Source organism: Elephas maximus, chromosome 4, assembly GCF_024166365.1.
Source record: "Elephas maximus indicus isolate mEleMax1 chromosome 4, mEleMax1 primary haplotype, whole genome shotgun sequence".
NCBI lineage: Eukaryota > Metazoa > Chordata > Mammalia > Proboscidea > Elephantidae > Elephas > Elephas maximus.
Window position 1 is genome coordinate 141652253 of NC_064822.1, and position 14971 is coordinate 141667223.

The window sequence follows — 14971 nt, forward strand, 5'->3', positions numbered from 1 at the left end:
AATTTTTTTTTTTTTTTTTAGCCTTTATTAAATGAGCAGTCTTTGTCATCATTTTTGATCATTACTTTCAAAGCCCTGGTGTCTTAGTCATCTAGTGCTGCTATAACAAATATATCACAAGTGGATGGTTTTAACAAAGAGAAATTTATTCTCTCACAGTCTAGTAGGCTATAAGCCCAAATTCAGGGCATCAGCTCCAGAGGAAGCCTTTCTCTCTCTGTTGGCTCTGGAGGAAGGTCCTTGTCATCAGTCTTCCCCTGGACTAGAAGCTTCTCCTCGCAGGAACCCCAGGTCCAAAGGACGCGCTCTGCTCCTGGCACTGCTCTCCTGGTGGTATGAGGTCCCCACTCTTTGCTTGCTTCCCTTTCCTTTAATCTCTTGTAAGATAAAGGTGATGCTGGCCACACTCCAGCGAAACTCTCTTTACATAGGATCAGGAATGTGACCTTAGTAAGGGTGTTACAATCCTACCCTAATCCTCTGTAACATAAAATTACAATCACAAAATGAGGGACAACCCAATGGGAATTATTGGCCTAACCAAGCTGACACATATTTTTGGGGGGTGCAATTCAATCCATGACACCTGATGTCATACTGGTGCTAGAACTGGCTTCCCATGTCAGCAGTCTTACTATCAAGTAATTTCTAGAGACCTTGATTCTCACCACCACACCAAGCCCCAAACCCAACATTTTCTACCCCCTGATTTGTGTTCCTGTTTCACAACTTCAATAAGTTTGTGGTTCTAATTGTAGATCAATCCCCCGCTTCACAACTGTAATAAGTTTGTGGTTCTAATTGTAGATCAATCCCTAGGAAAAAAAAAATATTTTACAAGTTTAAATTTAAATCTGAAATAACTAAATACATTAACTCAGTAAAATCTCGCAACAAAACTGTTATGGATATTATTAAGACAAATTTGCAAATGAGGAAACCGAGGCTCACAGAGGTTAAGAAATTCTCTTAAATCATACTAACTAGGAAGTAAACCCATTGCCATCGAGTCAATTCTGACTCATAGCGACACTACAGGACAGAGAAGAATAGTGGCCAGAAATTGAAAACAAATGTTTGCCTTATTCTAAAGTTCACATTAGTCACTACTTTTACATTCCTTTAGAGCAGGAGCTTCATGCAAATTACTAGTTTCCATAGGGAATTCAAGAAATGTTCAAGAAATGTGGAAGAAGAGACCCTGGTAATTACTTATGAAAGAAATGTAGGATGTGAGTATTTTTAACAAATGGATTAGGGATTTTCCTGCAGAAGGACTCATCACACAACATAAATGCATTTAGGATTCTTGTTCTGCTTTTTTTGGTGTGGTGGAGGGATGGAAATTACCTATCTTAGTGACTGCTACTCCATAGACAACAGAGCTGAACCTGAAGGTAGAAAAGAGATAGGACATAACTGAATTTTAACAAGACTTATTTAGACCAGAGCTCCTGTTCTGAGCATTGGTTTGAACCTGAGATAAGTATTTACCAGGATGTGCCGTGCAAGTCACCAGAGGATGAATTCATGGAAACACCCAGAACACATCACAAGGATCAAACCTTCTTTCAGATCCTCATGTTCAGTACATAATGAATTCAATGCCCTGGGCTACAACTCAAGTAGATGGGAGAAAAACTTGGCCCATCATGTATAATTTCTACAGGAAGATAATGCTTGAGACTTTGTTATCTCTTCGAAGTGGAACATAGAGCCACTTGCCCAGCCATTAGTTAGAGTGCTCGGCCGAAGGAGAGAAGTAGAGGCTGGAAGACTAACAGGGAAAGTGCAGTTGATTGTTTCTTTCCAGCACTAATGTGGTGACTGGCCATTTCCCACTGCCCCTTCTATTCTCAGTATACTAGGCCAGCCAATGTTCTCTGAGAAAATGCTTCAGGATAGCTCCTTTCCAGATAAAATCATACACACTTGACTTCAGAACAGCAAATGAAAATGGTTATTTTCCTAAATGCAAGTTCTGGAATAGCTTAAGTATCAAGTTGTAAATAGTAAGCTATGATCTCCCTATAAGTTTAGGGGATAAGGTAAAGATATTCAAACATATTCTGTGATGGCAAAAATTAACTAAGGACTCACCCATCCCCAAATGGAAGCTGCTATCGACATCATCTTCTATGCCTCATCCTTCCTACTAAAAAACTTTGATAGTTCTTACTTAACTAAGTGATAAGTTTAAATAAGACTTACATTAACTTTGTTCTTATGCATCTATCAGTGAATATTATTAATATTGCCTCACCTTTTCATGACACTTTGATGTGCCCCAGAGGCCATTGGGACCCAGCCTTATGTTCCAAACCAAATTCTCTCCTTCCTCAAGCCTCAGGGCTGTGGCATCTGTAGTAGTTTCCAATCTGATTTGGGTTCTCGTAGTAGAAGAACCAGAATATCTCTCTTGGACTTAGAGAACTGAGTAATGAGTACCCATTAATCGAGAGTAAAACATTCATTTGAAGCAGCTTAGAATGAGCAGCTAAAACCACTGAAGTCCAAATAAAAAGGAAGGCATTCAAATGTAGTAGCATGGAAGAATTAAACCTTCTGACAGTGTTCAACATTGAAACAGATATCTCAAAGAGCTTACCTCTCTGGGGAGTTTTTAAAAATAAGAATTGGGCCACAGTTTTTTAGTCCTGCTTTAAGGTAGAATAGACAAGGTGATCTCTCGTGGAATCTAGCAGCCCTGTGATTCATCAAAGCTGTTCAAAAAGCAAAGGCCTTAAGAGGAAAAGACTGTAGCATCGATCTAAATCAAGGCTTCCAGGCACTTTCTCTTTTTTTAACTTCTAATCTCTCCCTGCATTTTCATAAGACGTTATCACAGTGATTACTCTGACAAACAATGATAATAGTCCTTAAATTCTTAGTCTCTTCCGAAGTAATCAATTTTTGACAGTGAAAAATAGAGGAAATTGATTCTTGAAGCCATGGACTGCAATGATAGATTTGGGGAGTTGATTTGGCAGAGTGAGTTTGCATATATCAGTCCCTGGCTAACTTTCTTGGGAAAGTACCCATCACAGCAAACTCTCAGTGGAAAGTCAGACAAATACCATAAAAACAAAGTCATATCATGTTGACTTTCCTACCAGGTACCTTTTTTAGTGAAAAATCTTTATTTTTGATGAGGGTAACTTGCACCAAAAAAAGTCTGTCCAGGTATGTGAAATTTGGAAAGAGTTCTTGTAAACAGAAGCACTGATGAGCAGAGCCTCTGTGTTGTATCTAAATGACTATAACCAGTGCCATTGCATCTATTCTGACTCATGGCGACCCCATGTCAATCAGAGTAGAACTTTGCTCCATAGGGTTTCAGTGGCTGGTTTTACGGAAGTGGATCACCAGGCTTCTTTTCCGAGGCACATCTGGGCAGACTTCAACCTACAACCTTTCAGTTAACAGCCAAGTACATTAACCATTTACACCACCCAGGGACTTCTAAACAACTATAGGTATTCAGTTTCATGGATGTCAAGTTACTCTAACTTAAAATTTCACAAATTAAAATGGGCTCAGTATTCAACCATAAGAAAATGATTGCTGATACTACTACTTTGTGAAATGTTAGGCAAGCATTAGGCATAGGTAATTATATGGAAAAATACTTTATTGTGCTAAGCAGAAAAAGCAAAATAGAGAACTGTATCTACATCTGTATATATACTTTCGTTTTGGGTTTTTAAGCATTTTTATATAGGCAAAGATAATCTGGAGAGCTATGAAAATGAGAATAATTTTCTTAGAATACTAATATCATAGTACTTTTGGTCCCATTTTTAATCTATATATATATATATAAATAGAAATGTACATATACACATTCAAATACACATACCCACACACATGCATCTGACTTTGACATAACAAATGACCACTCTTTCAAAATTCAGTCCAGTATATTCTGGTTTCAGAACAGATTTCCTTTAAGTGTTCCACCACGAGTTAAGGAGCTCTGGTGGTGCAGTGGTTAAGTGTCTGGCTGCTAACCAAAAGGTTGGTGGTTCAAACCCACCAGCTACTTCTTGGAAGAAAGATGCTGCAGTCTGCTTCCGTAAAGATTACAGCCCTTGATACCCTATGGGACAGTACTGCTGTATCCTACAGGGTCACTGTGAATCAGAATTGACTCGACAGTAATGGGGTTTTTTGGGTGTCGCAAGTTATAAGAAAACGGGGATAAACCCCCATGATGTCTCTTGCATTCCCGTCTCTCTCCTCCTAAGACCCCTACTGGCCTCGATACACACGCATTGAGTGGGTTTCCATTTTAACTTACATGTATCTGGTGAGTTTTTCTCTTCCTTTTTCCAAATTAGTTTCCCCAAGAAACTACCCACTATATTATTCCAGGAAGGTATTTAGTATTTGCCCTTAAGAAATTAGAAAATGGCAAGGTCAAAAGTAATTAACATTTAAATGTAAGCACCTGCAGTACTTCTGTGGGATTTGAGATGTGTAGCATCACACATTGTATGTCCCTGAGAGAGTGAGGAATTTGGAAAGGGCTAAAAAATATTTTGTGGCTAGAATAAAACCTTGACTGGCAAAGAAATTTTTTTGTAGTGAATATGTCCATGACCTACAAAGGAATGGGCAAAATAGATAAGAACTTATACTCAGAATTAATGCAGCAGAAAGTACATTGTTAGAAGACTTTCAACATTTTTGAGATACCATCACAGAAACAATCGATCCAAAATACTTTGTGGAAACATAGATAAAAACATACATTTTTAATGCCAGCTGAGTTCCATTATTAAAAAAATCTATTAACATCGAGTGTCGATTCCAACTCATAGTGACCATATAGAACAGAGTAGAACTGCCCCACAGGGTTTCCAAGGCTATTTTCTTTACTGAAGCAGTCTGCCACAGTATAGCTGGTGGGTTCAAACCACTGACATTTCAGTTAGTGGCCAGGCACTTAACCACTGAGCCAGCAAGGCTCCTTATAAAAAAAAAAAAAAAAAAGTAGCCATCAAATTTTTGTTCCCCTCACCTGCCTCAAGGAAACTGTTTGCCGTTGGCAGGTTTGTCCTCCTGCAATAAAACCTAGTAACCTTCAAACCTGCTGTGTCCCACTTACTTGAGCATCTTTCCCAAGGGAAGCAATGAAGCTGGGGGGAGGCCAGACTATCCATCCATTTCTACAAGACCTTTGTCCTGTTTCTGACAGCTAAGGAGATTTGACTCCCTGGCTGGCCCACCAGAAGCTTGGGGAGCGAGGCTTCCCAGCACTTACTATGTCACTTCTTAAATCAAAGTCGTAGAGTTTGACATAATATACCGTCCTAGGTGGAGAAAAGCTGTGTTGTGGCTAAAAAGAAAAGAAGCATATTATCTCATTCTTGGTGGATATGAAAAAAACAAACCATTGGATACTGAACAAGGAAAATAAGTGCTATTATGTATCTAATTTCATACAAAAAAAAATTATAGAACTTATTTTTTAGCTTTCCTTTGGCTTTCTCATGCCAAGCCCATGTTTATTTGTAAATGCCAGCTTTGAGTAATACAAAAATGGGTATAAAATCATTTCCATGAAACCTACAGTTTATGGAAAACAAAGAAAGGGATTCCCACTCCATGTTAAGACCCAGGACTTCCTCTTTTGAGACTAACTTGGTGTGGCAGGGACTTTGAGGTCAGACAGATTTGGGTTCAAATTCTGCCTCTGCCACTTACAAACTGTGTGAATTTGAAGATCACCTAACCTCTCTGTGCTTTAATTTCCTTATGTGTAAAATGGAGAATATGAAAACTCATCAGCATCTATTTGAGGATTAAACGAGTTGGTGTATGTAGGAAATCCTAGAATTTATAAGCATGCCATGAGTACTAGTTCTCTTTCCTCTTCTTCTAGGCTTTTGGACTATTATAATTTATATAATAAATAACTGATTGTTCTGCTTAAATTTAGGATTCTTGCACCTACTACATCTTTAAAACAAAACCATATTCATTGGTAGAGGAAAAAATATATAATGCTTAAATTATATGCCATAAAATTTTTCTTAAAGGGTAGTCCAGAAAAATGGGACGGATAGTTTCTTGCCATTCACCGAAAGACAGTTAATTTTAGCATAATTATGGAAAAACTCAACTACTTTGACTTCTTTTAATGTCTGGCGATCCAAAAAGCCTTTAGATCGTATTACCTTCCCTCTCAATGTTGTAGTTGGACTGGTCATTCCCAGAGGCCTGTGACAAGCTATAGTTAATAAGTTTTCCATGGTGTCAAAAGTAATAATATTAACATGCCATTGCAAGTTAAATTAATTTTGTTTTGTGCACTGGCCTGCATAAACATGAATGACATTTTGAAATATGATCAGGCAGCAACTGAGAAAGAGCCAAGTGGCAAAGCAGAATGAGATGCACCCATCAGAGCGGAGCAGCCAGCTGCAAGCATTTGCGGGCACAGGCAAAGCGGTACAGGATATTATTACAGCAAACTTTGGGCTCTTTGTTTCAGTCGATTTTGCCCTTTTAAAAAAAAAAAATCCTGAAAGGACATTTTGTCTGTAGAGAAAGTAGAGATGTTTGACACCCTGGCTCCCTGTTTGGAAATGAAAGAGCATCTTTCTGCTACTCTCTAATTTCAAGTGTCTTCAACCCGCAGATTTTTTTTTTCTCTGCCTGCAAGAGGCAGCTGATTGGTAATAGCTTTTAAACTGATGACCGTAAAGTGGCATTTTAAAGTCTTAATGGTTGTGTTTACTTCAGAGACTTCTTCAGATCTTCCCCCACCTATACACACACACACACACATCCTGCCAATGGCACAGATAAAAACACTTTCTGTAAACAGTTAAAAGAAATATGTTGAACCTAGAAGGAAAATACCTCAGGATGACTCAGGGATCAGATGACCAAAATGACTGGTGTAATGTCTTGTCTTTTTCTCTTTGAGTTGCGGTATTTCAACTGTTGTAAACAGAAATCAAATTAGGAGGAAAATGGAGATCTCTCTATTAAAGTGGTCATGCTAGACAGGAACTAGATAATGGTACAAAGGGGCCTTGTACCTCCTCATACTGGAAGTTTGACAATTTAGGTTAGGCAACGCCCCACAGTAATATTGTTCCATCAAGTCCATTTGAGTCATAATGACCCTGTATGACACAGTAGCCGAAAAGTTGGCAGTTCAAACCCACCAGCCACTCCGGGAGAGAAAACACTGATGATCTGCTCCCATAAAGACTACAGCCTAGGAAATCTATAGTAATAAGCTATGTTTCCTTTGGAAACACTGATGGTGTAGTGGTAAGTGCTATAGCTGGTAACCAAAAGGTCAGCAGTCTGAATCCACCAGGTGCCCCTTGGAAACTCTATGTGGCAGTTCTACTTGGTCACTATGAGTCGGAATCTACTCGGCAATGGGTTTGGTTTTTTATGGTTTATAATTCCTTTATGAATCTGTTAGCACAGTTTTCTTCTTTGGACTGTTTGGGAGTACTGTTGATATGCCACCTAATTTTTAAACTTGTGTGTGAAAGTATATAAAGTTCCTCTATTGTAATAAAATTAATAGTGCTGCATTCTGGGCTGTATATATTGTTTAATATTCATAGTCATCGTACATGATATGGAAGTACTGTTATCCTCACTTTACAAAGGAAATATGAAGGGGCTCTCCCAAGGGCACACGACTGTTAAATCAGAGTCTGTATTTTAACTCACGTCGATCTGACTCCAAAGTCCATGCTCCTAGTGATGCATAATCGCAAATACCTTTGCCCTATTCCCTTCTGGAGTACCTGGGTGGTGCAGATGGTTAACATGCTCAGCTGCTGACCAAATGTGTGGAGGTTCAAGTCCACCCAGGGGCATTTCCCAGAAAAGCCTGATGATCTACTTCCACTGAAAAGCCTATAGGGCACAATTCTATTCTGACGCACAGGGGGTCTCCATGAGTCAGACTCAACTCAACAGCAACTGGTAAACTGACATTTCCTTCCAGCAGTCAATTCATTAAATGTATTAAGTGCCTTCTATGCTAAACAACTATGTTTTGTACCTTATGCATTTAACACATCTACAAAGGAAATGACTCCTCTTCAGAAGGCTTTGCTAATCTGATGATTCAATGCAACAAACACATATTCTATGCAGGGCCCTGGTGATACAAAGATGAATCAGACATTGTTTCTGCACTCAAGATGTTCAGAGGCAATGAGGAAGGGATCATGCTGTCTGGACATGGGGAGTTCAGAAGGGATGGATGATCAGAATGTGAATCTGAAGTGAGTTATAAAGGACGATTAGAAATTCTATAGGTTGAGAATAAGGACTTCCAAGAAGAGGAACAGGGTGAGCATTTGGAAAACTCAGAGAACAACAAGATGTCCAGACCTGCTGGGGATATAATACACATGAGAGGAAAATGGCTGGTGCAGGGAGAGGGGATGTAAGCCAGAAAAATAAATAAGAGTGACACTTTTAGGGACCCTGAATGGTGAGCTGTATTTTATTCTCATAGTTGGGAGCCAGTGAGGGTATTAAAGCTGCCAAGTGGCAGTATCAGCTGTGGTTTAGAAGTTAACTCTGTGGCAGTCTGAAGATGAATTGGAGGCTCTTGGCTCCATTTTGGAGGTTACTGCAGGGGCTATGAAATTATATTGTAGTGAAGAGAAGATAACTCAGATTGAAAAAAGTTTTTAAGAAGTAGAATTTACAGAACTTTGTTGTTATTAGATAGAGGAGTAAGGGCCAGAGAACCATTAAAAATTATTCCAATTATAGCTGAGTTGTCTAAGAAATGAGCAAAGAGGGAAATAAATGACATTTCAGAAAGATAAATGGAAAATGGTATGTTCTATTCTGAATATGTTGATTATAACACCATTCACTCCATTTATGATCATATTAACACCCCATTTTCCCTCTACAACTTGTTTAATTTAAATACCTTATGTACAGTATTTAATATACTCCTAAAAAGTGCCATGCCCAAGATCAACTAGCATTGCTTAATTTTTCTGATTCCACTGCCCCTTTACCAATCTAGTACTTGTTCTAAAACTACTCATAAATAGTTAAAGCCAAAAGCTATATCCTCTCTTTAAAAAAAAGAAAATCTCCAAAAGGAAAAATATCTGAGAGAGCAGCAAACCTAGCCTCTGTCCTCGCAGTTTAAGCTGGTATGTTTTCCAGCTTCTTTTTGGACTTCTTGATTTTCACCTCAACTCTCCTTGAGTTAGCATCCAGATATAATAAACCACTACAACTTACTGTGCTCCTTACTATGCTGGACCAAGCACAGGTCCACTGAGGGGTTGAGTGGCAATGAAATCCAATCATATTTTACAAGTGGACTTCAACTCTGAGAGACCCACTGTATGAGGATGCCCTGAACCTTCCTGCAGGATGAGGACCCTGGACAGGGCCTGAGTATGGAGAGATAGACATCACATAGTCATCTTACCAGGCCCCCCTTCACTGTCCAAGTGTGTCCAGCAACATAGTGAGAGGGCCAACTTAGGTGATGTAGCTATATGAATACTTACATGGCATTATCCTTCCTTTAATACAAGAAAAACTTGAGTGTCTGCTATGTGCTAGTCATTACACCCAGCACCAGCTGAGCAGGGAACATATAAAAATGAATAAAACATTATTTTTTAAATCATTCTCAATTCATATGGAAGGAAATGCCTCTGTTAGTTAAAAAATAATGACATCACTAGCATGCATCGAGCACTTACCATATTCTAGGTATTGCTGTAAGCACTCTACGTATCTCATTTAATCCTCACAACAACCAGTTGAGATCGGTACTAGTATTACTTCCATTTTATATAGTAGGAAACTGAGGCTTAGGGAGATGAAATAATTTGCCCAGATTCACAGCCAATAAGTGTCAACTGGGGTTTCAAATCTAGGTCTATATGACTTTAGATTTTAGCTCTAAATCCCTACTGTATGAAGCCCAACAGATGCTTCAATCATACAGCTATCTCTACACTGTATCCATTGACCTTTCCGAACCTTTGGCCCCATGAGAACAGAGAATATAGTACTTATTGCTTGTTTAGAGAGGTGGCGGTTTTATATTTTTCTAATTCACTATGTATAATCAAAATAATCCCTTTCCTGCACAAAAAGCATATCCTCCTAGCTCTTTTATCTTATTTGACCTCATTAAATCTCTATGAGGAGAGAGGAATACATTTTATCATCCCTGCCGATTCAAGGCAATGTAATACATCTCCCTTTTAGCCAATCTATCTAACTCAGGTAACCTCAGAAAGGTAAAGGAGAGTCAGGAAGCTTGTGTTTGGGCATGCTTCTGCTCCTCTGAGAAACCCTTTCACCTCAACAGTCTCCACATTTCCGTGGAAGACCTTGATACAGTCATTCAGGAATTGTAGCCTGCTGATTCCTGTGCATTCAGGAAGACGTGAAAGCAATTATAAATTGCTTCCCAAAATGATGCATAATATTAGAGATGAAGAATCTGGTTGTGAACCAACTTACACCAGGGAAACCCTGCCATGTGATTCCCCCACTGCCACCCCTCAGTTCAGTATCTTGTGCTAGCAGTACCTTACTGGCATAACATTGGATACTATTGAATAATGATCCAGTATAAAAAGAAAATTAATATTTCAGAAATTTTTGCCACAAAGAAAAGTGAACATGGATTTTGGAGCTTAACAGACCTGTGTTCTGGGTTCTAATAACCGTGTTGTATTAGGAAAGTTATTTCGCAGGGCTGAGTCTTCATTTTCTCATTCACAAAATGATTATCATGGTAACCTGTATTTCATGGTTGTTGGGAATATATGAAATAAGTTATATGTACGAAGTACCTGGCACGTAGACGGTGCCTATTATCAACAATGACTAATATTTATTGAGCACTTACTATGTACCATGTTCTATTGAATGCGCTTTACATGGATTAACTTATTTTATCTTCAAAATGGTCCTTTGATTTAGATAATATTGTTATTATTCCTATTTTATTAATGAGGATACTACAGCACACAGAAGTGAAGAATATTAGCTAGTAAGTGATAAGCAAAGATCCAAACTCGGCAGTCTTACTCCAGTTGTATCTATGGCACTAAAGAAAAAAACAGTGGCCGTAAAGTCCGTTCTGACTTATGGTGACCCCATGTATGTCAGAGTAGGACTGTGCTGCTCCAGAGGGTTTTTAACAGCTGGTTTTTTTGGAAAGTGGATCATCAGGGCTTTCTTCTGAGGTGCCTTTGTGTGAGACAACCTTACAGTTAGTAGCTAAGTACTTAACTGCACCACTCAGGGACTCCAGCCTCTAATGCCATTTTGAAGAAAATAATATCTTTTAGGAATCAAGACTTAACCTCCATCTGATTTTCCTTCTTAATGTACCTTATTTATAAACCTCGGAAACTGTTTCTCAGTAAACCCAGGAAAAATTGCCCCAGCTCACCTCTGTAGCCTGTTCAATTTTATCCTCACACTCAGTTGTGAAGTAGTCTTAATTTCTAACTGAAATGGCTTCTTTCAGAAAGCTTTTCACTTAACATTTTACCCTCTCACCTATAAGCAACATTATTGGCTCATTTCTCTTCCCTTAATTCACTCTGGATAAATGCGGAAGTCACATTTCACATTATAATACATTTTCTTTATATTTTTGGTTATTCTTCCCATAAGTTTAAACTTACAAGACACTTCTTTCTGAGCATCTTGTAAATGTAGTCATATTTATCTATGATGCATCTATTCCTTCGGCCAAATATTCTCAAGCATTCAACTCGGACTGCCTAAAGCTTTTTTTCAGATGAGAAAAGTTGTACACGTTATTTTCAGCTTTAAATTCAAAATGATCCACCTTGGATTTCTTATCTTCTTGCTCCTAGTTGAAAGACTTAGACCATCTGAAATATGTGTGTGTGTGTGTTTTTTTTTTTAATTTATGTAATTCTCAGTTTATTCATTTATTTGCCAAGAATTATTATGCACTTGGAGCCATGGTGGTGAGTACATAAGAGTTCAGGCTCCTAACAAAAAGGTCAGCAGTTCAAATCTACCAGCTGCCCCTTGGAAACCCAGTTCTACTCTGTACATTTGCTTTGAGTCAGTATCAACTCAATGGCACACAACAACATGCACTTTAATGAAAATAAGGATTATTTCAGACTCTTAATTTGTCCATTTGTAAAACGTAATCAAATTACAATGTTTACTACTTTTCTGGGGTAGATTTCCATAGAAAAATCTTCAAATTACTTGGTAAACATGCTTTAATGGGATTTTATATGTGCAAAAAATATATCTTTTTAAAAATTTTAATACTGATCTCCATTCTACAGCATATTGCATAATAAAACACTATGATAAAAGGTTTCTGGTAAAACTGACCAGGAACTTGTGGGTCAGTTTTCTCACTTGCATTTTCCAGAAACCTTTTTAAATTCCTTCCTTAAAATATAAGCTCCAAAATTGAAAGCCAGAATGCTACTACAAATAAAGAAGAAACTGGCAATAAACAAAACTGTGCTGTAGTTTAAAATGCCTGGGGTTACAGTTGCATAACATAAGCTTTAAAAATGTCTTCTGGTAGTCATTTCTCATAAAATTCTGTGATATATTTTACATAACTAAAAAATCCCTGACATTTCAGCAGGGTCACTTCAGCTGTCAGTCTGAATACACACAAAATGAGGCAGATAAGATATACCTATGTGCTTCCTTTGACTGAAGATAATGGCTTTCACTCAAATTCACATCATACTCATTTGCCGATAGACTATGTTTTGGTACTGTGCAATTTAGTGACATCCACATTTCCATACTAGAGAGCATTGAATTCCCGAATGATGTTCTGATTTTCTTAACAATGAACACTAGTGAACTTTCCCCTAGGCAAAGCAGATGGAAACCAAATTGTTTCTGCAAAATGAACAATTTGTGAAATCTTTGCAAATTGAATTCCAAATAGACTTAGAGATGGTCTTGACTTCCTCAGTAACTCTGCCACAACATGCGATGTGTTTAAGGCCTCCACGGGAAATACATTAATTAGTTGCGTAACCTTTAAGCAGATATGAATGAAAACAGAAGATCACTACAGAAGAGAAAAAGTCAAAAACTGAAGAAAAAAAAAAGTAACTTGCAGGAGGGACATCTTCACTAGGAATGTGTGGGGTTCACGTAGATGTTAGAGGTGTTCATTTATTGGCTTTAAATTGGTTCTCATTAACCTTATTTTGTAAAGGAGGTAACTAAATTAGTTAAACAAATGTCTTCATATTGCTTCAAGTCAGTTATGCAACCAAGAATGAAAATCTGCGTTCAACTTCCTTATCTCAAAAACCAGAAACTAACGCGTTTCCACTGAGTCAATTCAATTCATAGCAACCCTATAGGACAGAGTAGAACTGCCCTTAGGGTTTCCAAGGAGCAGCTGGTGAATTTGAACTGCCGACCTTTTGGTGGCACCCTAGCTTTTAACCACTACACCAACAGGGCTCTATCTACAGAGGGCTGTCATTCCCTTGGATATAACTAAAATGGCTACAGTAGTAATTAGGTTTTATACCTATTCAGAAATGTAGATATTCCACCTCAGTTAATGAACCACATTTAAAGAGGGTGCTTGTGCATCTTTACAAGATCCATCCACTCGATGTCTGAAAAATAATGAAACAAAGTGGTAGGGGGAGGAAATGACGTTAAACTGGCAGGAAAAATAATATCAATATCTTCCTTTATAGAACAGGTTTAAAATTTCAAAACTCTTACATTTGATTTCATTTTAGTATCACAGATTCTTTATTTTAAAAGGTACTTTTGTTACTATAAATAAAACTAGTTACAATTTCTCTCTAGTTACTAAACCAGCCAGATTTTCAGTGATGCTTGCTTATCATTTTAAAAACCTACGCAGTCCTCTCAAAAAATAGTTGCTTTTTGTCTTTGACGCATTTACATTCTTACCATATCTAGTTCATTCCCCAATGATCTTTATGCATTGCCCTTGGCATTTCTACCCTTACAGAAAATCTTTATTTCCCAAATCCTAATTCCATACTTTTCTTCTTTTCATCTAATAAATCCAAATATCTTAACTCAAAAAAAAAAAAGTATTCAAGCATTCCATTTTATTCCTCACAATCTAACTACCTCACTCCAAAATTTTTCTAACAGCACAGAGAATTGCCATTTTCTCTGTCCTATGCCTTTCCCACAGTAAGACACAATCCCTCTTGGCCTGTGGTTTGTATTGACCTTTAGCCATATGCCAGATACGGTGTTGGGCAAAATTGATTAAAGCACAGGTCTTGTTTAATAAAAAAGGCAGATAGGTATAAAACAGACTTTTATAGAATAATGGAGCACTTGGAAAGATGTTATGGAAACATAGAAGAATGGCCAAGCTCTGTTGAGAATGATCAGTGAAAGACCCACTAAAGGGATGACAGTTGAGAGTTAAGTAGGGGACTTATAGAAAATCAAAGGGAGGAGGTATGCCAGGCAGAGGAAGTCACATGTTAAAATGCTTGAAGGCAGAATAGAACATGGTGCAATCAAGAACATGCAAGTAGTAGTTCTCCTTGTTCTATTTCCTGCAACACCAAATGAATCTACTTTCATGGAATAATATTTCTATTGCATAAGTATATATCTCTTTTGATATTTCCTTGCCTAACACTTTTAATATTTTCCTTTTTATGCCCATGAACTTCATCCTCTATCCTGGTATCATCTTCATAGGTTGCCCCTTTGTAGTCTCAAAAATCTTTTCAAGTAAGACTACCCTTTCTACCAGCCTGTCAAAAGGGTGTCTGACCTCTGCTCTCCCATTTCTGCTGCTGCAATTCTTCTTGCTCCTAAGTATTGGGAGAGCCAGGAACATTCACAAACTTGGTCTTTTTTCTTTTCCACTACACATCCACACTCACATATAACTCACATTCCCTCACTTTGAGTGGTGTTCTTCCACTATTGATGA

General features: G+C 37.9%; 1 protein-coding gene and 1 long non-coding RNA gene across 28 annotated transcripts in view; one reads left to right on the plus strand and one right to left on the minus strand.

Moving 5' to 3' along the window:
- SYT1 (synaptotagmin 1) overlaps window positions 1-14971 on the plus strand; it is a 624978-nt gene that overhangs the window by 470564 nt on the left and 139443 nt on the right. The window lies entirely within an intron of this gene.
- The window catches only part of LOC126076545 (uncharacterized), a 470040-nt gene that overhangs the window by 229084 nt on the left and 225985 nt on the right, over window positions 1-14971 (minus strand). For 8 of the 22 annotated variants that reach the window (XR_007517504.1, XR_007517483.1, XR_007517495.1 and 5 more), the window contains 2 exons: window positions 13559-13649; window positions 3741-6951 (listed from right to left, as the gene is read on the minus strand). This is a non-coding gene — a long non-coding RNA (uncharacterized LOC126076545). Of the gene's footprint in view, window positions 1-2; window positions 1392-3730; window positions 13650-14971 lie in introns of those variants that run through there. The other 14 variants (XR_007517496.1, XR_007517494.1, XR_007517493.1 and 11 more) reach the window with 7 other exon arrangements.